The following is a 24,066-nucleotide window of genomic DNA, read 5'->3' as shown; positions in this document are numbered from 1 at the left end:
CCACACTGCAGCGAGCATGTATTGAGTTACAGCTTCCACAGCTGCTGTTATGCGATGTCTCAGTTCATTCGTTGCTGATGGCAACGGAGGCACGTAAACACAGTATTTTATAAGCCCCCACAAGAAATAATCACATACAGTCAGGTCTGGTGACCATGGGTGCCAGTAATGTAAGGCTGAATCATTTGGTGCAGTGCGACCGATCCATCGTTCAGTAATCCTTTGATTTAAAAATTCCCGCTTGCAGTAGTTGAATTTTGTATGATGTCACGTGTAAGCATCGACGCAACACACGTGAAATGGACATCGGGGGCATGTTGAGCTGTCAAGCTGCATGTCGAACGGATTTCTGCGGACTCCTTGTGTAACTATGGCGGATGCGTTCGATGCCTTTGTCAAGCACTCGGAGACAGCTCCGCACTGCGCTAAAAGCAGAACACAAAACGCTTTCTGTTCTCCCGACACCATATTTACTAGAACTGAAGTGGGCGCAAACTGCTGCTATCTGGCGGGAACCACATAAAACTCGAGAATTTGCTCTTTCCAACAGTACGTTGTACACGCACATATCTCAAATAACATAATAGTTATTATTTTTTAAAAATCGGTTGATTCTTTTTGATACACCTGTATAAAAGATAATGTGGTTTGTGTGTACTATTAATCCGGCTGCTCAGTCACGCAATAAATACTGGATTCAATTAAAGTTCTGCATGAACATAGCTGCATAATAGCCATTTTGCTATCTTGTAAATGTTCCTTATTTCATATATATGGCATCACTGCACGCTCGTTCGGTCTTCATTCTGATAACATATTGTAAATTCCTAATGGAATTTGCTACAAAAAAGTTAAATATATTTTCTATATGCTCTATTACGAGTATTTAGTTGAAAATAAATAAACTGTCCTCACTTAAATTTGCTTTTGCACCGTCGTCGAAATACGAAATATGGCCAGTCAAAATGTAACGTTAACTGACTTGTACTTCATAGAAATCACAGAGCAACTGTCTTCATGCCAGAGTATGTAGCCGCGCCGCACTGCAGCATCCCACTCCTCAGCCAAACGCTGGAGGGTGACAGCCGGCGCGTAAGCGTGCCATCCAGAGCCACTTCGTCGCTACGCGGTGCAGAAACCGCCGTCCCAGACGCGACTAATTCTATGCAGCCCATTTGTCAACAGGAAAAAAAATTTAAGCCGGCGGAAGAGGTATAACCGCGTGAGGAATGAAACTGGCCGTGCTGTCGTCTCTCACGGATAAGCCGAACAGGAGCCAAGTATCGGATCAAGTACATTCATTTGTTCGCCTTCAAGGCCCTGCAGAAAGTGCGATACACCACCACTACCACCAAATTCTGTCAGAATGGTTGAGAAGTGCGATGGAGCTATCTTGCTTCTTCAGTTATTCTGACCTCAGTTCTACTGAAAATGTCTGGGTCGTTGTGGACGGCGGTTGAAGGGTCAGGGACCAAGGTGGCGCTTCAGTCCGGAACCACGTGACTGCTATGGTCGCAGGTTCGAATCCTGCTCTGGGCATGGATGAGTGTGATGCCCTTAGGTTAGTTAGGTTTAAGTAGTTCTAAGTTCTAGGGGACTGATGACCTAAGATGTCAAGTCCCATAGTGCTCAGAGCCATTTGAACCAAGGTGGCGGCCAGGAAATGGGGAGCTGCACGCAAGTAGGTAGCTATCTAATGCAATTATTAATGACAAGTGTGTGACAAGTAGGCAATAGAAGCTAAAAGAACTTTTTTATGACAAAGAGAAAGCACAAGGGAAATCATAATCGTCGTCAAAAATGTAGATAAGCGCTAACTGGCTCACAATAAAAATAGCAATAATGTTATTGACGTTAGGCTGTTACAACAATAGACGACCTAACATACATATTACAGTGCAAATGACAATTCAAAAGTACAATACGTTATCTGTTACCATTATAATTTCATATTAAACTTAATGAATTAATTTACATCGTAGAATGTGTGAGGAAATAACCAGTCATGCAGTTTTTGTTTGAATGCTGGTTCAGGTAGATCTGGTACAGTTTGTGAAATCTTATTTAATAATTTGTGCCCCACGAAGTTATAGAAGTTAACTGATTTTGACAGCCTATGGTGTAGAGTAGAAATACAGCTATTGCTTCTGGTGTTAAGGCAAATGTACATATTCTCTACGTTTTGTTTCTAGTAACTTATAAATTAAAATATAGTACATGCATAAGTTTATTAACATCATGGTTTTTTGTTCATAAGCGTTTTAAGTGTGCTTTATATGAAGAAACGTAATAGTTTTCGTCGGAAGCCATGCCTAGAACAAGAGTTTCCCCTCCAAATAATATTACACGATATAATGCTTTGGAAAAATGAAAAATGCGATGTTCTAATATACATTTCAGGCATACAGCTCATAAGCAGCCTCAAAATGTACTCTAAACAACTTATTGCTAACATCAAGGCGTGCTGGAAAGTAATGCCTCCGAATTTTTTATGTGAAAACTCGTATGGTTCTTTAAATAGAACAGATATTATTAACATTCTACATCTTTATTTTTCATGTCTACGTATTTGCAGTCCTCTGTGACTAGAGGGATCCTAATTGTTTGGCTGTAACATGGTTGTCTGTAACGTAACTATGTCGGTGCGTGAGAAATTGCGTTCTGTAATCGAGTTTCGAATTCGAAGAGTTTGTCCTCGAATGGAGCACCCTCTCCTCCAACATGAAAATTCCAGACAACACACGAGCGCTACGCCGCAACAAGCTACCGCATTGGTTCACTGTCATAGATGATCCTCTATATGGTTCCGAATCCACCCCATCCGATTTTCATCTGTTTCCGAAATTTAAAGAACATCTTCCAGGACTTCACTTTGACAGTGATGAAGCAGTGCAAGCAGAGGTGAGGTTGTGGCTCCGTCAACAAAGTCAAATATTCTACACTGACGTTATCAACAATCGGGTCTCTCGTTGTAAGAAATGTATCTGTCGCTGCAATGACTATTGATAAATAAGTATGTAGACATGAAGAATAGATATGTAGAATGTTAATAACGATTGATCTGTTTAAAAATTGGAAGAGTTTCCACATAAAAAACTCGGATACATTACTTTTCAGCACGCCTTCGTACCTTTAACATGTTGACGTCAATATATTTTACCATTTAATATATCCCCAAAAACGTAACTTAAATTGTATCACCTGAGGGAAGTTTCACCTAGAATCGATTCGCTCTAAACGAATAATATGCTAGGCGAGTGTTTGTTCAGCACAGGTTTAAGGCTACTAAGACCATACTATCATTACGAAAATTTGTGTTCTCTTCATACGTTATTTTACTGGCTCTAAAAAATGAGGGTGGGTCACTGATCACGATTAGGAACAAGAAAGGACCTAGCACAGCGCCATTTGGAACGTTCCATACAATAGCCTACAGGGGCATAGTATTCAGACGGGTGCCGGATGCAGTGGAAAGAAATACAACGAATATGTCGTCGTTAGATAGACCCACTCATTTAAGCAAGTAGTGACAAAATGGGAGGTAGTAAGCAATTTTAAAAGTCGGGAACTGTGGTGGTAGGTAAGGTAGAAAGATTGTAAGGAAGCGTGAGTGCAGCAGGCCGAACCTAACAAAGTGTAAGCAAAGAGGCGGAACCATGACGAGGCAGTACCTGTGTTCCCGCCGACGCTGACTCATCCTGTTGCGATCATCTTCCTTTTTATTCGGCCTTCTTCTCACTCTTGTGCTAGCTTTAGTTCATTGTCTTAGTACAGATCAGCAATGGGCGCAACTTACTCAATCTGGCAGAAAGTAATAGAGGTTACAGATGTGATGACGTCTCAGTTCTATCTGAGCCTTAACATTGAAAAGGAGAACACTTCCTAATGTTCTGCAAAATTGTATTTATTTGGTGACGAACTTTCTTTCGGCTTCTAAAGCCATCTTCAGGTAACAACTGAATGTTGCAAACATAGATAAATATGATGTGAAGTTTACATGGACAATTTCGAACAAATTTTTTTTCTAGAAACAGCCACTGAATTGCAAAATTAAGTACTAGTTCAGATACATAAAAAATTTGTTTGCCCCCCTTTTTAATTAATGTAATTAATTCTATGTGACAAAAAATGATAGTTTTCTCATGTGAGCACTCTGTAATTTCTGCATAGATAATATCTGTCTAAATCACCCGTCATTTTTATCTATGTTTGCGACATTCAGTTGACGCCTGAAGACGGCCTGAGAAGCCGAAAGCTGGTTAATGACCAAATAAATATAAATTTGTAGAAATTTAGGAGCTGTTATCCTTTTTAACACTATTATCATGATCTGTCAAGCACTGACGGAAAATTCATTTAATCTCAGCTTTGTTTCTATGTACGTTTTACTTGTTTGTTTTAATATCATTTGGTGACACGTCTTTTTGTAATGAAGTATAAACTAACGACGTAACCAAATTTATACGATATTGCAATGCCTGTGTTATTCTGATGACAAATTTTCATTGTCGTCATTCAGTTCCACAGCTGGTGGTAGTCCTTACTCGCAATTGCGAATTCATCTGATGTGTAACCAAATTTATGTTTTATAGGAGAATGATGTAATTATTACCACCTGAGTTTTAATTTGTAGTGAAGCCTGACATTGTCAGGTAGGAGACAGCGAGCTTAATGTAATTTATTAAATAAAATTTTTTAATTTAAAACTTTTTAGTGCCTGGACCGACTTTTTCTTCTAATATTAAACCATGGCAACTAGTTTTTGCTTTTTACAACCATCTTCAGAGCTTCCAAACCGTAAAATAACGGAGAACATGCAGTAAAAACTATCATCATTAACTATAGTCATGCAGTTAAATACACACATATTGTGAGTCATCAAGACTATGACATTATGTAGTTAAAAATGTCATCGTGAGTGAGCTAGGTTGTAAACCACAATCTCGCAGGATGACGTTAATAAAGAAGGCGAATGGTCAGTTGCATTATTAAAAATTGCATCAAAAGGCAATTATATGTAACTGTACAGCAGATAGTACAGTAAAAACAATATATGTTGCATAGCCTGAGTTACAAAGGAATGACCTAGATTTCTATATAAAATAGTCATCTTTATAAAATTTGCACAAGGTGAAGAATAAAAGTGAAATTCCATAATCGCAACAAGAGTGGCACGACACGTCAAAACTAAATGAACTATGTTAACTTCTCCATTGGCATGATTCAACTAGTTTTGACGTGTCGTGCAGGGCTGGTTGGGCTTCTAGTATTTCACTTTCATTTTTTAACGTGTGGAAATTTTAAAAAGATTAGTGTTTTATACGCCAAGCTAGGTCACTCCTTTATAAGGCTGGCTATGGAACAGCTGAGAATTTTTGTAACCGTTGCATATACTGTTCTCACTATAATATTTGCTATACAGCTGGAAATAATGGGTTTTATTGCAATTATTACTAATGCAGCTGGCCACTTGCCTTCTGTATTATCAGATTATGGTTTACAACCTGGCTCGCTCACTATGAAGTTTGTAACTACATAATGTCATAGTCTTGTTGGCCCACAAAACGAATGCATGCAGCTGTATGACTACAGATAATGACGACAGTTTTAACTTCATATTCACATCTTTTTTAGGGCGACCTGAAGATGGTTGTTGATAGCAATCGGAACTATTTATCGTGCGTTAATTGTATAAGGAAAAAGATTTAGGTCTAGGCATTAAATTTTATTTTCATAAATTAGTTAATTTCCTCGGCCGCTTTCAGCTATAAGCCAGTCTCAAGGTGAGCTCATGCAATTACTGTGTTATCACAGCTTAAAACGGCCCAAAGGAATCTAACTGAGGGGTGTACAGCAGGCCACTGATATCGGGATATCCAGTTTAAGTAGGTGCAGTTGACAAAGCATTTGAGATGTTGATTGCTACGTTTCACCCGCTGTTTCAAGTAGCCCCAAGCATTTTCTGTGGGATTAAGGTCGGGTGAACTAGTATGCCAGTCGAAGTGCAATAGGGTGCGTGAGTTTTTGTCGGACCACTAACGTATGTTCAAAATGGTTCAAATGGCTCTGTGCACTGTGGGACTTAACATCTGAGGTCATCAGTCCCCTAGAAATTAGAACCTAACTAACCTAAGGACATCACACACATCCATGACCGAGAACTAACGTATGTCCGGAGCTCTGTGGACACGGCTGTTGCCATCTTGGAAGATTGGAGTATCCACAGCATACTCATCTTGAAGGGCAACACTTAGTCACCTGTAATGCTGAAATGAACAACCTGGTTCATGTTAAAGGTAATCTAATAAGTGGATCCAGGTCAAGGTATGTAAACCCCCCCCCCCCAAAAAAAATCAAAGAAAGACCTCTGGCCTGAATTACTCCCTCCACATGCTATGGGTTAAAGGCAACATTTGGCAGTAGGTGCACTACACGACTTGCTTGTTTAAAAAGAGGCAAAATCGTCATTCACGGACAACACTGCACGCTCCCAGTCAGCGATTGTCCAGTTTCTGTTGTTTGGCCCACGGAAGACGTGAAGTTATGTGTGTCGCTGTGTGCAATGGCCATTTGCTAATTAATCAACTAGAAATGTCTAATACATACATCTCCCTTCGCAATTTTTTGCTCAGAAACTGGTCGAGATGGACGTGTTTTCACTGGCAGCAGCAATTACTGTCGCGTCTGAAACCAGTTGGCACGACAAAACGTGACATTCTGTCACGCATCCATGCCAAACCGTCTTACAGTGATGATTCCAATGGAACATGCAAACCGTATCAGTGCCATGATTTACGTTAGCAGCGGAGAGTCACACGGCCACGTGGCACCAATGTTACACCTTCTACAGTTCTCTAAAGCAACGAGTGTGCTCTTATAAGGGGTTGAACAATATTTTGTCCGGTGAGTTTAGTATTACAAGGGTCGGCCAGAAATTATCGCAACATTTTTTCCTCAGTCAACAACAATGGTAAGAATATGAAACTTTAGGTAACGATTACCTGAAGTTTTCAGAGTGAACGCGCAAATTTCCCGTTTCCTCCGACATATAGCGTGGCTGCAGCAATGTTTCAAAATGGTGTATGTAAGTGATGTAGGTTACAAGCAGCGTATCGCCATTGAATTTCCCACTGCGGAGAAAGAAACTGTTGGGAACATTCACAAACGTTTCTGTGCAATTTATGGAGCATCTGTGTTGTCATAAGTATGGTTAGTCACTGGGCAAAGAGGGCGAGGCCGTTACGAGAAGTCGGTTCGCAGAGTTTCGAGATTTGCAGCATTTGTGAAGGCCGCCAACGGCTGTTACACCTGACTAAGATGCAACATGATGATGTGCTCATTCGCGAGGATCAGCGCATAACGACTCGGCAGTTGATGGTGAATCAAATTCGAGAAGCGTTTCCAGCGACTTCGGCGCCACGGCAACCCAGGATATGTTTGATTCAACATGATAACGCGCTATCTTACAGAACATCTTACACATCAGTAAGCAGGTTTGGACAGTGTTACCCCATCCATCCTACAGTCCTGAACTAGCTCCCTGAGACTTTCATTGTCTGGGCCGTAAAAGGGTGCCATATGTGGAAGATATTTAAAAGTATGACGAAGAGGTGATACGCACAGTGGGAAAATGGCTTTGTGACCTGCACAAGGCGTGGTACTGACAGGGCATACACGCCCTCGTGTATCACTGGAGGAAGGCCATAGAACGGGAAGGAGATTACGTGGAAAAAGTGGGAAATGTAGAAGAAACTTCATTCTTTCTTGTGTGTATGTTTCATTTGCTCAATTCCTTTACTGTTGAAGAAAAAAATTATGATCTGTTATTTTCTGGACGACCCTCGGAAGTGTTAAAGCAAATTAACAGTGGTAGAATGGAGACGCTGTACCGCGTCTTGATGCCACTACTGGCTGTGAACGCGGTTTCGCTGGGTACGTACGGCTCGCTCCCGCCCCCCATCAGGACACACAGTCGCCATCTGAGGCACACACCTGAAACGTGCGGTCTGGAGCTCAGGTCGTCGTTACGCAACGCTGCCGCGCGACGGCCTGGTGGCCTCAGCTGATCGCCGCGGGATTGGCTGCCGCCATGCGGGATCATTTTTTTGTCGTTGTTTGGTTGGTTACGCGGGTTCATCGTCCTGCCGAAAGCACAATCTTTAGAAGCGGTATAAGAGGGCGTGCAGAACTACAAAATGCTGTCGACTAGCGAGCAACGCTCAACGAGCTGATTCAGTTTGTTTTGTTGTTCTCAGTGGCTTATAATTGACTACATCTCTTTTTCAGCAGAGTTTTCTGGAGTATTTAAAACCTAACAATCAGGTACTACATGTATTTTAAATAGTATAAGAGAAGGAGACATGCATGTGCATAGTCGTATCCAGGGTTTAAAGACCCTCGTATCCAAGTGTCACCAGATATTTTGAACCTATGTAGCAGTTGTAAGCGTCGTATTCTGCGTTTTGGAACTTTTTTCTTCTGACTGGTGGAACAAGTGACTGGATTTTTGGTGAGCATTTCCATTTGTTAACGATTTTGTACTTGTGCGTTCGAATGTTCCGACAGGCATCTTTCTCATGTGTAATGTTTCTTCACATTTTGTGGTTCTTGACGTGGCCACAGAGGCCTACTGTTCAAATTGTGTAATCTCTATATGCAAAAGGAAAATCCTCACTGGCTCATCATCGCCCAGCCCAAAATGCTTAGGACAGAAACTTGGAATTTGTAGGCATCGTTTAAGAAGGGATTTTCCGAAATTCCACGCCTAGGGGAGTGAAATGTGGAATGAAAAGTTTTTTCTCGACAAATGCTGCTGTTGCGACAACTTTGAAGCTAGAAGTACGAAAACTGATATCTGGTTTCTCAGCCACAAATAAAAAAAAAACGTGTTTTGGAAATTCAACACCTAATGAAACAGGGATGGAAAATTTGATGGACATATTTAATTATGAAAGCATTTTTGAAGCTAAATACGAGAAAATTTGCATTTGGCTTCTCGACTGGAAATAAAGAAATTCGTGATCCAGTGTTTTTGAAAATTCAAGCCCTAAAGAGATGAAATAGAGGATGAAAATTTTTATGAAAACGTTTCACTATATTAAAACATTTTAAAGCTAAATCCATGAGAATTGGTATCTGACTTCTCGGCTGAAAATAAAGAAAGCTGTGTTAAAGGGTGAAAGTTTCTATGAAAGAACTCAAGAGCCAGAATTAAGTAAAACCTCAGAATACACATACCATCATCGCTTTTTGGTCAAAACTACATTCGGAAAAGACCATATTTGTATGACCTTAATTAGCGTGAAAAGTTTAGAAGGTGTCACAGTTTGTGAGCTAAAGCAAAGAAAGCTAGTTAACAATCTCCACGACAAATCGGATTTCTCAGGACCGCATAGAAAAAAAGGCTCTTTAATTCGTCAGTTATTAATTGGGCCAATATTGGTTTATAAAATTATCTTTGTTGTAATTAAGACGCAAATGTGAGAAAAGCAGCGGGCGATAAGTTAGTAAATTTATGTGTCGAGTATTTGCTATTATGTTTTGGAACCATCTTACCCACGTGGAATAAGATTCGGATAGCGAAGGCAAATCAAATGTAACATAACAATTGAAACGTTCCTTTCGTCCGTCCCTCGGAATTCCCGTAACGTCGCACCAAGTCCCAGCCGCAATGAACGCACTCTCAGCAATGTGCGGCGCGAAAGGCAGATATCGCGATGCATTGCTCCACAGATTGAAACGCATGTGTTTACTGGCTTACCCAGATACATTCTTTGCACTGCCACAGTATTCAGTCAGACTAAATAAGGATCACTAACCTCGCATTGACGCGCGAGGTAGGTTAGACTTTCCAAAATCAATAATTAAAAGCTCCGTAGCTATCTAAATACTTTCAGAAATGATTCCGAGATCTGATCACTGAACTGGGATTCGCACTCCGCTAATGGTTCACAGACCGCCTGCAGCTGTCTCTTAGCTATCTCCACAACAGCAGAACAGGAACACAGTTCAAGGTCAGCAGGAAAAGAGTCATAGAAAGAGTGACATGCGTCATCAAACTCAAGTTCCACGGAAACGAATATGGTACACTGGCTTCAAAGAAAGCTCGTGAAGTCGTTCTCGTTCACTAATACGTTTACCGCCCAACTAGCTACTTGGCTCCACAACTTAGTGTGAGGACTCTGCCTGCATGGCGCGTACACACTTGCTAAATGGCAACACCCTCCTACAAAAACCATTGACGACTCCACAGCCATCGATGGGAAACGCCCTTTCCTGTTCTCTCAGCTTTCCATACTGGAAGAAATACTTCGTTCATCACTAACCCTCCAAACACAGAAATCAGTAATACTCCCCTATCAGCACCTCGACTTCTAAGACCCAATCTAAATCTATGACTCCAATACCCTAACGCGTGCTACAGGCAGCCCAGCTAAACTTTCTTCTTCTTCAGGCGCTTCGGTCAATCATACTCACTAGCCACATGCAAAATACTGCTTCGTGCCAGACCTTTCCAAAGTTTATTTTCAACACGTGCTCGGAAACACCTGCCCCCGCCCTTGAGCCAGCCTTGTAGCTTCCAATACTATTCATTTAGGAGAGTTAGGAAGACATCGGAGAACCATCTCTGGGCTGGAAAAAGCCTCATTTCCCACAGTACTAGCTCTAACCTACACAACAGACACAGGAAGAATGTAGCACGTGCGTCCAGGAAATGGTATGTTGTACAATCTAGTAAAATTGTTCTTCAGAATGCTTCGAACAAAATTTTGATCACTTGGTTCTGTCACTTTTAATAATATCGGGTGGTTAGAATTAAACTTTCCCTATTTAACACGTTATGGCACGGAAACTAATTACCGTACTAGTACCAAACTTGGTAGCATTAATGTCCAAAGAATGTGGTACATTATTTCCATGCGTCACAGTGCCACCATCCAGTCCCAACGATGGCCACCATCAGTTAACGCGATTCATGGTCTCACACACTTGACCAGTCGCAGTGCACTTATTGACGTGTCAACTTGAGCTTGGACGAAAGGAGCAGAGCATTATTGATGAAACTCTGTTATCAAAACAACAGTAATGCTGCAGCTGCACTTAGAGAATATCGCTGGCTGAAAGGATAACGGAAGGGCCCTTTTACTCCACCTGCTGTGAAAAGCATTATGAAAAAATTCTAATCAACTGGGCGTCGCTCCGGGAAGAGGCCGACGACCGGTTGCACCTCAGGTGGCTGATGAAATCGCCGTTGCTATGGCAGACAACGCTAGTCGCAGTTCCCGATCGTCAGGCAGTGCCCGTGCTTTGTGACAACAGTTGAACCTCCCGTGCTCCACTGTGCGGAAGGTGCTTCGAACCATTCTCAAATGGTATCCGTACAAGTTCCGTATCGTACAGCAGCTTCCACCATAGGGCGCACAACAACGTGTTGATTTCGCTCTTCACTTTCTCGCAAGGATTGAAGTTGGCGAGGGCTGACCCTGGACCATCCTATGATCAGAAGAAGCTCATTTTTCTCTGAGGGTTGAGATGAACACACAGAATTGTCACGTGTGGGGATCTTCACCTCCAGTCACTGTGCGCGAAGTTCCTCTGTATGGTGAACGTGCCACCTTATGGTGTGGGTTCACGGCTACATTCATCATTGGCCCATTCTTTTTTGAACAGGTTGGTGCTCAAGGACCAAAGACGTGCAGTCTGACTGGACAGCGTTACTGCGATATGCTTCGCCCGCATGTCATACCCGCTCTACGGGAGAAAGACGCATTGAACTCGACAGTTTTCATGCAAGATGGGGTCCCATTCCTCATCGCCCGTGAAGTGCATCTGCTTCTCCGAAACACATTTGGAAACGATCAAATCAACAGCCGATCGTTTCCAAATGCTTGGCCGGCACGATCACCTAACCTCACTCCCTGTGATTTCAGGTTGTGAGGCTACCTGAAGGACAAGGTTTACCAGGGGAACATTCACACATGTGCTGATCTGAAGCGCAGCATATCAAGAGAGGTAATAGCATATCTACGGACACGCTTCGTTCTGCAATGCTGAATGCAATCTGCGCTTTCATACTCTTCTGGACACTGATGAACGCCACATTGAGTCCCTTTTGTAGCAGTAATGGTACCGGTATGTAATGGTATGATGTACCGTAGCAGCACATTAAAAGTGTCTTAATTGAATTGATTCTGCATTTTTTCTCTTCCCCAAGTCCTTGACACTAATGCTACCAAGTTTGGTACCTGTACGGTAATTAGTTTCCGTGTTATAACGTGTTAAACAGGGAAAGCTTAATTATAACTACCCGGTATATAGCAAAATCAGCAAGTTATCTTTTTGCATTCAACTTCCAGAGTAATCTGGCTATTATTCGTTCAGGCGGAGATCTTTTGCCAAGTTCTTGGTAGGAATGATAGAGTCAATTGGTACAAATCTCATGGAAGCTCGTGAGGCAGTTCTCGGACGATGCTGTTCCCTAAAAGAACGCGCAAGGTTAGAAATCATTAATGATACGCAGGTTGGTCTGCAGACGATCGACGAATGCTGCGTCGCCTGACAATTGAGACTCAACGTAAACAAATGCAACGTACTGCGCACGCATACGTGGTTGGACCAGTTACTGCTCGACTACCTGTAGTAAATCGCTGGAAACCGGTACAGCTGAAATGTATTCTACCTAACGAAAAAAGTGAAGCATCCAGAAGACATGGTCAGAGGTCAATGCAAGTACTTACATATACACAGTGTGTTCAATTTCCGTTAGGATGGTAGTGTGAAATTCCGAACTGTAATTCTATCTCGTGACCAGCTGCGGAGTTATGATCCTCGTAATTGTAGTAACAACCGTGTAGGAGGGTACAGTACTAGCTTCACTACAGTAGGTCTCATGACCGCGGAAGTAACAGTATGAGTCCGACAATTGTCGGAAAACGGTGGTGGAGCAATTATACAACAATAAGTTTTTTGAGTCCCTCGTCGTTTGTGAGCGAGAATTCATTGAATTCGACGTGAATACCTACAGGCAGGTTCATGGTCTCTCCTTCATGGCACTGACTCATCCCACAAAGTGAAGACTACAAGTTTTTGGCCAGTAAATGGATCACAGTCCTCGATCACCCGCCTTGTTCGCCAGGTTTGGTCTCAGCCAACTTCTAGTTGTTTCCCGGATTGAAGTTGGCAATAAATGACACAGTTACGAAGCAGTTGAGGACATCTAATAAAACCGTTCTGCCGTACTAAATGCAGTTTCAAAAGAGAGCTACACTGTCTGTTTCAAAACACTTTTAAAAAGATTTTCGCTGTGTATTGATTCATGGAGAGGCTATTTAGAATAAATAAAGGGATTTTGTGAACATAATACACGGTTTTTATATTTTATAGTCACAATCCTAACGGAACTGGGACACATTGTGCGCACACCCTCGATGTGTTTGTAAACGATTGGAGTTGCAAAAGTGTGTGACTAGTAGAACAGCAACGGTGTGCATCAGCACTGTTCGTATCTAGTGTTCTAGTGTCGTTACCAGATCTGTTAGTGCATATAAGGGCCGTGGACGGTGTTAGATATCGAGCAGTGGTTGTGAAGGATACGGAGGTGCTGTGTGCTCGTATGAGGTAGCGTTACTGGCGACTGTGTAGTTGGAAAGGGGCCTTACTGTGGGTCCTCAAATGACCTGCTGATCGTATCGTGCAATATCCAGGTTTATAAGGCATTCTAATGCGATTTTGAACTACTTGGGAAAGAGTGAGCCAACGGCTGTACCGCAGTGGTGGCACTGGTTCCAGTCAGATCACCGAAGTTAAGCGCTATGGGGCTGGGCTAGCATTTGGATGGGTGACCATCCGGTGTGCCGAGTACTGTTGGCAAGCGGGGTGCACTCAGCCCTTGTGAGGAAAACTGAGAAGCTACTTGATTGAGAAGTAGCGGCTCCGGTCTCGTAAACTGACATACGGCCGGGAGAGCGGAGTTGAGGGTGACACGGCGGCCGGTCGGTACCCTTGGGCCTTCATGGCCTGTTCGGGCAGAGTTTAGTTTACATTTGGGAACGTGTGAGAAGGCACCACAACAAACATGGTTGCGATTGGAGTGGTCTTCTGACAGGGAAATACGGACTGCTGATGAATGATGTCGCATAGTGTTCAGCGATGAGCCACGGTTCTGCATTACATGGATGACCATCGTCGGCGAGTATGGCAGCCCTCTCGGGAGATGTCCGATTCTTTCAGTATTTTGGAGAGGCGTAGCGGTGTTAGTCATGGTGTCATGGTGTGTGGCACCATCCATTATAAGTTCAAGTCAAGGCTGACAGTGACTGAGGGAGTTCTGACAGTACAACGGTACGACACAGATATCCTGCGTCCTCATGTGTTACATCTCATGTGACCGTACCATGGTGGTAGTATTCAACAGGTCAATGCCCGTCCACATCTCCATGAACAGTCTGCATGATGCTGAGGTCCTCCCAGATCTGTCGCCGACAGAACGTTTGTGGTACCAGCTCGGACTTCAGTTCACCCCAGTACCAGTATCCAAGATATTAAAGACCACGCCAACTTTCCCAATTAAATCAGTGAATGCATCTAGCTCAAAGGGCGTGAAAAGTCATATTATAAGCGGGCTCACACTGACATGTTCTTTGTAAAACTGACTCGATTTTGTAATCACAGAAATAACATCACACACCTCTCAGTCCGTGAGATTTCATTTCGTTTTCTCCTCCCTTTTCGAGTGCTCCACTTTTTTGTGACCGGCAGTAAAAAATGAAATGGGCGTATGGCATCGTTGGCCGGGAGGCCCCTATTCAGGAAAGTTCGGCCCCCAATTGCATGTCTTATTTCATTCGACGCCAAATTGGGCGACTTGCGCATCGGTGATGTGGATGAAATGATGATGAGGACAGCACAACACCCAGTCCCCGAGCGGAGAAAATCTCCAACCCGGCCCGCTTGCATGGGAGGCGAGCACGTTACCACCCAGCTAAGCAGGCGGACTGTGACCGGCAGTATATATGTAGCAGTAGCCCTGCATAGTAGCCTGAAACTGACCGACCATATTAAAGTAAATGCTGATCTGAGATTCGCTGGAAGAACCATAAGAGAATGTAATTCATTCACGGAAGAAGTGAAAACACACCGATCCTTGAGTGTGGTTCGTCAGTCTGCGTGCAGTGCTCTGCCAGGTAGAGGTAATGGAGGCGGTGGAGAACGACCAAACACAAGCGGCGCATTTCGTCAAGGACTGATTTAGTAAGAACGATAGTATTACGTCAAGCCCAGTGCAAGAAAGGCTTTATGCATCAATTGAGAGTTTTTTGTTGAAATTTCGAGAGCATGTATTCCAAAAAGAGTCAGGCAATATGGGACTTCTCCCACACATATCTCCCGTAGTGGCCGTAACAGCAAAATCGGCCAAATTTGAACTCATGCAGTGGCTTACCGACGGTGTTCAATCCCTCACTATTTGCGTGCGGAACTGAATAGAAATGATAGTGCTATTGGAAGTCCCTCCGCGACCTATCATACAGTGGCTTTTAGAGAATAGACGAGAAACTAGGTTAAATAATGACAGATTTTCTATTAAATGGAACGAAACAACTCCAACATGAAATGAATATGTTGGATTTACTGCATAGTTACAATCATAAAATAATTCATTTTGCACAAATAGCATGTTTACAATTATAGATCAGAAAGAAAGAAATCCTGCACCTGTAGCTTTTTTGATCAAATCACAACACATTTAAGTAATTTCCTCCATTCTGAAGCTGAAGTACTGTTTGGTCTGCATTTATATGTAATCTGCATTGTAACACAAGGAAAACTGGAAATTTTAAAATCGTTACTTTATTTGAAAGTGAATTCTCACACATTTTAGGTCTACTTACGGATCATGTTATTCGTTTTGCGATCAGAAATTCACACTCACATATCACACTATTGAAAGTTCGTCGCAACCACGAGATGAAGATGTTCCATTTCTAAGCAACGGGCACCGTTGAAACTGTTTCAGTATAAAATCTAAATTTATGTATTTAAATGAAGCTCTTGCTTAGATATAATGCTTTTACACAAATTTCTTTTGTTATACTTTTGATTTTTGGGTAGAAGAAAAACATTTCAAGCAGTGGACTTACACCCATGTTTTTCATTGTGTTGCGATAATGCTCTGAGTTTCTTGTGCTGCACACAAATTTTTAGTTACTTAAATGGATAGAGTACATACGTGTAATAAAACTGTCAGAATATCTTAATACCTTCGTCTATCCGTATGAACGAGAGCTTTTACTATGCAGTTTGCAAACTCTTCAAAATATTTCGTGTGTGAACATCTGACAGTCCGTCTGTTGTAGTAGCTTGAACGCACTTTATATATAATTTTGTCTGCTCCTGAATCCGAAAAAAAAACTGATCTAATTAATTCCTTAGGCTGTGAGTTAATGTCTGTTGTAATGCGTTGACTCTCGAAAAAGCTATTGTCACTTTATATGACGCGTGTAGCTTTGCTGTATATCGGGAGGTGTTGACTTACCTATTCATGTTGGTTACAGACCTAATAGTGTTCTCTGCAAGGTCTCTACATCCAGAACATTCCCTCTCTATTTTTCGTGCATTTTTCAGATCACTAATGTTATTTTGTTCTGAATATATGTAATTACAAGCGAAAAATTATTGTTTTCACATATACTGGGGAAACAATGTAATGCCAGTTTTGAACCGGAAAAGACGCTTTGGAAGGCTATGACAATGACACACATCTTTCTGCCATTATGTAACTTCCGTCGACACTTATTATACAATGAACAAACTTGTCGTGACTCAGCACTCAGTGTCTCAACTCCCAGTACACACTTACTCGTTCTGCAGAAAATTAACTCAAGGTGAAACATGACGATCGTTAGGAATCATGCTTGCAGAAAAAAATGTTCAGAGTTGTCTGAGCTAGATGAATAAGACTATATATAACATGAGAAATGTACTGTGTGATACATGATATGTATCTAGAAAGCAGTACAAAACGGCTGGCATGCAAGATCAAATTGTTGAATACAGCTTTATAGCATAGATTTTGCATGCGGTTGTAAAAGCAAAGCACAGTGAATTGCGGTGAAAAAGATCTATTTCTGTAATGAATGTAGCAACGAGTTCATAATTAAGTTTTTGCATCAGAAAAGGCACTCTCAGCGTTGTAAGTCAGCCTTTCGTGTATCAATAGCTCAATGAAATGAAATCACTCGTAATTCATATGGTAACGACAGGAGTACTTTTTTATTTACGGAGGTCGTTTGTCTTGAAATTACAGTGAGCCCACCGGCTTTATAAAGTAATGTCTCTGCTTGAGGTCATATAACGCACTAAGACAACTACCCAAGAAGAGTGTTAATCAAAAGAAAATGAAATGTGCTAGTGGCTAGGGTCTCCTGTCAGGTAGACTGATCGCACGGTGCAAATCTTTCTAGTTGACATCACTTTGGCAACTTATGTGTTGACGAATTTGAAATGAAGATGAAGACAACACAACACCCAGTCTCCGAGCAGAGCAAATCTCCGACTTGGACGGGAATCGAACGCAGGCGCCTGGTATGGCAGTCTGCCACGCTGACCACTCAGGTATGGAGGTGGTTTACCAAAATTAAGAAAGATTAGGGTTGAATGTCACATCTCTGGCGAGGTCAGTGAAGAAGGAGCACAAACGTGAGTCAGATGAGAAGGGGGAAAATGGTTCATGAGTAGTAGGGTAACAGCAGCATCTTCCCACTCTGTATTGATGCCAGATTTATTCAAGATGGTGGATCCACGATGGCGGCCATAGATGTGGCAACATCGCAGAACCGTCATGGCGGGAATTTCAAATTTTGGCCTGAAAATAGGTCAGTTGGGCTACCTTCACAACCTAGTGCCACCCCCTCCCCTTCCCCCTCCACACCCCTTCCCTTCTCCCCTCCCCCCATCTGGAAATTGGTGGTAAAAGGATTCAGTCTGCAATGGGCTGCTGGACTGGAAGGATGGGCGTAATTGTTTACTGAGTGTACTATGTGTTCAGTGTATGAGATGTCTGTGTTGGAGAAGGAGGAGTTTAACGGATATATTAGGTGCAGTTATGTAGCTGAGGACTGTGTCCTGCATGATGCTCAGAAAGGAATGATATTTGGTGAACATATGAAGAAGACAAATATGCTTCGTCAGTGATAATGAAGATCCAGCAAGATGGGGCTAAGCTACATTTTGCAACTGATGCTGATAAATGTGTGTGCTGTGAATGTAGAGCATTCGATAAAAGTCCACCAGTCTGCCGAAACACAAGGGGCAAGACAGTCACCCCGTCACCCCAACATCTCTGCATCCACTGGAAGAGAGGCTACCCACTGGACTCATGGCAGCACAACGCGGTAGCCACATGAGCTGCCACACTCTAAGTCCTTTCTGCTGCATTGGAAATACCTGCAAGCTTCCTCCTTCCCATCCCCAGCACTCAGATACACTATGTCATTGAACATGAACCGCTTCAGGAGTTATTATATCTGATGTTTAAGCAATGTTCAGAATACTATCACATACATAACTTGAATATGTCAGTGGAACTAAATGTACCACAGCACAAAGAGAGAGAGAGAGAGAGAGAGAGAGAGCTTTGCAGATGAAGCAAGAATATTTAACAATTTGCAATGTAAATACACGCTTCTGTGGGAAACACCATAGCCTTCTTAGGTATTTGAGCGTGAGCTGCTTCAGAAGTTGCTACATCCAATTGAATATGTTTCTGGCGATGTGTTGGCATTGGCCTTACACATCGTACACAATTGGTGGAGCTATGACAACATGCTCTCATTTCCACTGGGTGGCCAAAAGAGACGATCCTGTTGCATTAATGCAGCTCACCCTGTTTCTCCATATGTTGCAGAAGACCTTAAATATAGTGTTGTCCAACTTCTGCTCAGTTTCGACTTAAAATGGGACGATCACATGGACAAAGCTGCAGAGAGGGCGGGGCAGAGACTGAGGAGTAGTTACAAAATGCATAGGGGCTGTCTAAAACCACTATGGAATTTTACTGTAGCAGATGGGCTCGAAAAGGGTGACTCATTTAGAGATATGAGAGTACCACGAATATAACAAACCACTGGCTGTAATCATTAAAAGACCTCTCAAATGTTCAAATGTGTGTGAAATCTTATGGGACTTAACTGATAAGGTCATCAGTCCCTAAGCTTACACACTACTTAACCTAAATTATCTTAAGGACAAACACACACACCCATGCCAGAGTGAGGACTCGAACCTCCGCTGGGACCAGCCGCACAGTCCATGACTGCAGCGCATGAGACCGCTCGGCTAATCCCGCGCGGCTAAAAGACCTCTCCATAGGATTAAACACAGGTATGTGATTGAGTGGAAAGACTTAATTCTAAATGACAGACGGCATTTCTACCAGTATCACTGTAGATATGAAAAACCAGTGTATTGATCATAGGATTTTGTACATTTCTTATGACCTCAGTCAAGCATCTCATTTTTTTTAAGTATTTCGTTGCGTAGCACACCATCTACTGTATGTGATCATTCTCAGTCAACCATCATCCTCCCTCACCTATAACACAGTGCATATATCGTAGAACCTGTGACGTGGCAGTGGGATAGAATGCGTTACGAACACTGATTGCTAACATCAGAAATCTCTAGCGGCGGCATGAGGGAGTTGCAAATACCGACTTAATACCATGTTTTTTTAGCCAAATCACTTTCTAAATTCGCAGATTTTATTACGAGCTTATACCAATGGCGACGTGCACCCGCACTTTCAGTCTGTTAATACACACCTCGTGATCACCGTTATATTCATTGTCGCGATATTTGTGTGGAAGACAACTTCATTTGGAAGCAATACCATACCTCGATTTATAAAGCTTGTTAGCTTTTAAATTTGATATTGTTAGCGATACTTGTGTGTCCCTGTAGAACCAAGACTGCAGGGCGGCAGTAACAGAGCAGTTGCGATCATGTTTTTAACATCTGGTCGCTTGTTAGACGATTACATCTCTTTTTCTAAGAGGCATATCCATCCATCGCTGATTTTCGCTCAGTATGTTTGGTATCGCTAACATTGAGTCATTGGCCAAGTATTCTACTTAGTAAGGGATGCGTGATAAACTCGCTGTGGTCAGCGAGCTTATAAAGTACGTGTACTGTGGTCAATGTTCCGACAAATTCAGAGAAAATGACTATGTCCTGTCGTAAGGGGAGGTATGGATTTGACGTGGAAAATAGCGATAGCCATTAGGAGAATGAAAGATTTTTTCACGTGGAAACTTAGGTCGTAAGATGGATACAGATTTTCATGTTCCCAGAGCCACAGCCGTCAGGAAGGGGTATTTCTTATTTTCATTGTGAAAATGTTGAGAAAATGACTGATACCTTTATTTCTGTGCTCCCATATGATGAATACTTTCTTCAGTCATATTGCTTAAAAGCGGAGTTTCTTTTTTTTTCTTTTTTGATTTCTGCACTTAGACTTCTCGCTGTACACCTTCCAAGTACCCATAATCTTTTGCATGAAATCTGTTGAAATGCTGTTGCAAACTGACTTTTTTCGTTGAGTTCAAAGTTTTGAAGCACATTAATACAACGAAGGCTTCCCTCACCGGATGACACTGCAGCTGGTAAAACTTTCGAGGTATAAGGTAGTAGTCTACGAAACTCTTCTGTTCCTAATGTTTTGTCCAGAAGTGCGTTGGACGTCTTCAGAGGCAAAACTGAACGTAGGAGCAACGCCTCTCAAGATGTTCAGCGCAGTTCTATACGAAACGTTAGGAACAGAAGAGTTTCGTGGACTACGACCTTATAACCAGAAAGGTTTACCAGCAGCACGTAAATAGAACTCTAAGTGTTTCAAGACACCATCGCCTACAATAAACATATAGACTAGGCATCCTGCACTGATACATAAATGTTGATGTGTCTGACCACTTTGAAGTTCCTAACCCGACCACCATTCTACTTTCCATCTCTTTAAGAACTGCTACTCACCATTTTAAGGGGACATTCCGCTCAAAAACTTCAGTTTCTTCAAAAAGAAATTTAATGGCTATTTCACACTTTGAAGTGTTTCCTCTTACATCTTAAAACGGTGTGGTTCTATTCGAATTACAAGAAATTTGAAATACTGACTACGTAAGGGGCCACGGCATACCGAAAGATGCCAAAGATAATTTCTGATTTCTGTCATCGTGGAACAGAACCGTCTTTACCCTGACCTTGGCATATCAAACTGGGAAAAACAAGTTGCAAGAGTTTCAAGAAAACAGAAGGGTACAATTGGGAACCAGTCGCTGGAAATCAATTACTTTGCTTGTTGACTGTGTAAATATAAATTTGGGTAATACACTGAAGTCCTGTTCAGTACAATCAACAACCTACAAGTAAACAGTCATTGACTTACAATCAGATATCTCTACCACTAAAACTAAACTAACCTCTGTCCGAACTGGCCTCGGAAGACCCTAAGGTACTGACCAACCGCTGAGTCAGCCTCAGCCTATAGGCGTCATTGGATGCGGATATAGAGGGGCATGTGGTCAGCACACCGCTCTCCCGACCGTTGTCCGTTTTCGTAACCGGAGCCGCTACTTCTCAATCAAGTAGCACCTATATTGGCCTCACAAGGGCTGAGTGCACCCCGCTAGCCAACAGCACTTGGTAGACCGGACGGTGACCCATCCGAGTGCTAGCCAAGCCCAACAGCGCTTAACGTCGGTGATCTGACGGGAACCGGCGTTACCACTGCGGCAAGGCCGTTGGCTATCTCTGCCACTGCACATCCTCAAGAAGACTGTGAGTAGACTTTTATTCAGGAAATTCTTGAAAAACGATACCCCGAATTTTAATTGGTATGTGACTATGTGCCTTGTAGAAACATTCATTTTCTGATAAAATATTAAAATCCATTTTAATATAAGCTTGTTTTTCTAATCTGAGTCCCAACTTTATCGTAAATATTACCAACCTGAGTGAAATTTTTGAAGGAAGTAGTCTTCATGTATTTACTTCTGTGCGTTACTATTATCGAAAATGTAATTTGTTTATTCTGTCATCACATTTATAAATCGGTAATTAAAGAAATTTAATGCTGAAATTTGAAACTAACACTAAAAACAAATTATTAATATTTCTCATAAACTCAATGCACAGAACCATTGGACTATGTCTTGTGAATGCATCTAGAAAATTGGGCATGTGAAAATTGTGGTGTGAGTACCAAAAACTGAGTACAAGAGAAGTTAATTTTTTGAGTGGAGCCTCCCCTTAAGCACTGTGCCGTATAAACTGTATGTTCGTATGTAAGGCTGCGTCGAACCTAATTATGGTCATTCCTCTGAAGGCAGAATATTGGTTGTGCTTCTCCTGCGCTACCAGTCGGCCGTGTTGCGCTACGTAACGACTTCTGACTGTTCCATTTTACAGCGAGCGCTCGCAACCCAGGCGACGAGTTTGGCTGAGCGCTCTTGCTTGTCTAGCTGCACCCTCAACAGGCCTGCTATACTTATTTGTTACTAGCAAATAGTTTTAACATATGTTTTAAGGCTGAAAAACTGCGACCAATCACTCCTTTAAAATAATTTATTTTGTCTTTACCAGTTTCATGCTGGTTTGCTCATCTTCTAACGGAGGGAGAAATACGGATTTACCTGCTTGTCATTTGCCTGCATTACCCCAGCAACGATTCTGTATTCGGTGTCCGTCCATAAAGATTCTGGTTCTAAAAACCTCTGAAGGCGGATTCTTCGATTATTCCTTAGCAAAGCCTTGGCCTTTGAGGTAGTCTTAGCAGTCTTCACTAGAGAATATTTTACAAATTTCAAAAGACATTTAACCCACTTTGACTCGTTCCCAGGGAACACAATGACAAGATAATCTCTTTACGTGCCCCATTAAGTTTACTTACAGTATTTATAATATCCGCAAGATTGCCACTGATTGTATTAAACTACTTTTTAATATTTAAAATTATTCAAAGATTCTGACATTTTAGTCGTCTTGCAGCTTCTGATTGTAGGCCACTCAAGTTAGACATGATTTTAATTTTCCATCAGTTCGAAGTTTCTTTAAATACTTTTCAAACGTTTCGGCAGTCTTTATTGCTGACTTTTTTCTTCTTTTCCCATCAAAGTTTAAAATTAGTGGGTCAAACTGGTGTCCATGTTACTTTGCATCTTCTCGAAGATTTTTCACTAAAGAGTAAACATCGGCATTAACTTTTGATATTAATTTACACATTCCTCAGTTCCATTCCTCTGAAACGTTATCATTGCAATGGCACATTCCACTGCGTTTCAATACCCCTCTCGTCATTTGTTTGTCATCAAGCCACTGGCCTACTAAATAGTCATAAAGGTGCTGAAACTTTTGGTTTTCACGCGTGCTGTCCTGAATATATAGCCAAACATTATCCAACATATCCAGAGGAAGATGTGCTAGAGCAGGATACATTGTTATATGACAGCGAATTTCCTCGTTTTCTTTGTAGTCTAGAACAAGACCGCAACATTGAACTTGTTTCGACAAACATTGATTAAAATGATAACAGCAACTAGGAACCCCAGTTTCAGAAAACAAACTTTTAGCTGCTTGGACGATGGCGATTTCGATGTCCATCATCAGAGATGCGGAATTCAGTCCAGGAACGTTAGTTTTAACAGCTTTAAAAAAAGGTTCATATGTTTTTCACTTTTTATTTGGCAGTAGAGGATTAAAACTGGAATGGTTTTTGTCCCCCCCCCCCCACCCCAGAATTATTAAGCTCGGCGAGTAGCATAAACAACTGTCCAAACTGCTTTCTCAAACTCTTGAACATTCCATCCACAAAGAATGATTCGTAGTTTGATAAACACGATTTTCCCTTTTTGCTGGAAAACACCAGTATTCTGTCATTCGGTCCCCTGTTATCATCTGCAAGTAAAAATTGTTGCCATCATTCATCAGGAAATTATTTTCGTGGAAGAATATTCCTCCAGAACAGGTGACATCTTGTGTGGTTCCCATACACGAGGGCTATTCGGAATGTAAGGAACG

General features: G+C 42.0%; 2 pseudogenes; one reads left to right on the top strand and one right to left on the bottom strand.

Annotated features, from left to right (window-relative positions):
- Positions 1-13,751: 13,751 nt before the first annotated feature.
- On the top strand, positions 13,752-13,869 carry LOC124778267 (annotated as a pseudogene).
- A 7,809-nt stretch (positions 13,870-21,678) lies between these two features.
- On the bottom strand, positions 21,679-21,796 carry LOC124778485 (annotated as a pseudogene).
- Positions 21,797-24,066: the final 2,270 nt, after the last annotated feature.

The sequence above is a fragment of the Schistocerca piceifrons genome, chromosome 2 (assembly GCF_021461385.2).
Source record: "Schistocerca piceifrons isolate TAMUIC-IGC-003096 chromosome 2, iqSchPice1.1, whole genome shotgun sequence".
In the NCBI taxonomy this organism is placed as follows: Eukaryota; Metazoa; Arthropoda; class Insecta; order Orthoptera; family Acrididae; genus Schistocerca; species Schistocerca piceifrons.
The sequence above is the reverse complement of the archived record's forward strand: the minus strand, read 5'-3'. Positions and strand labels throughout refer to the sequence as shown.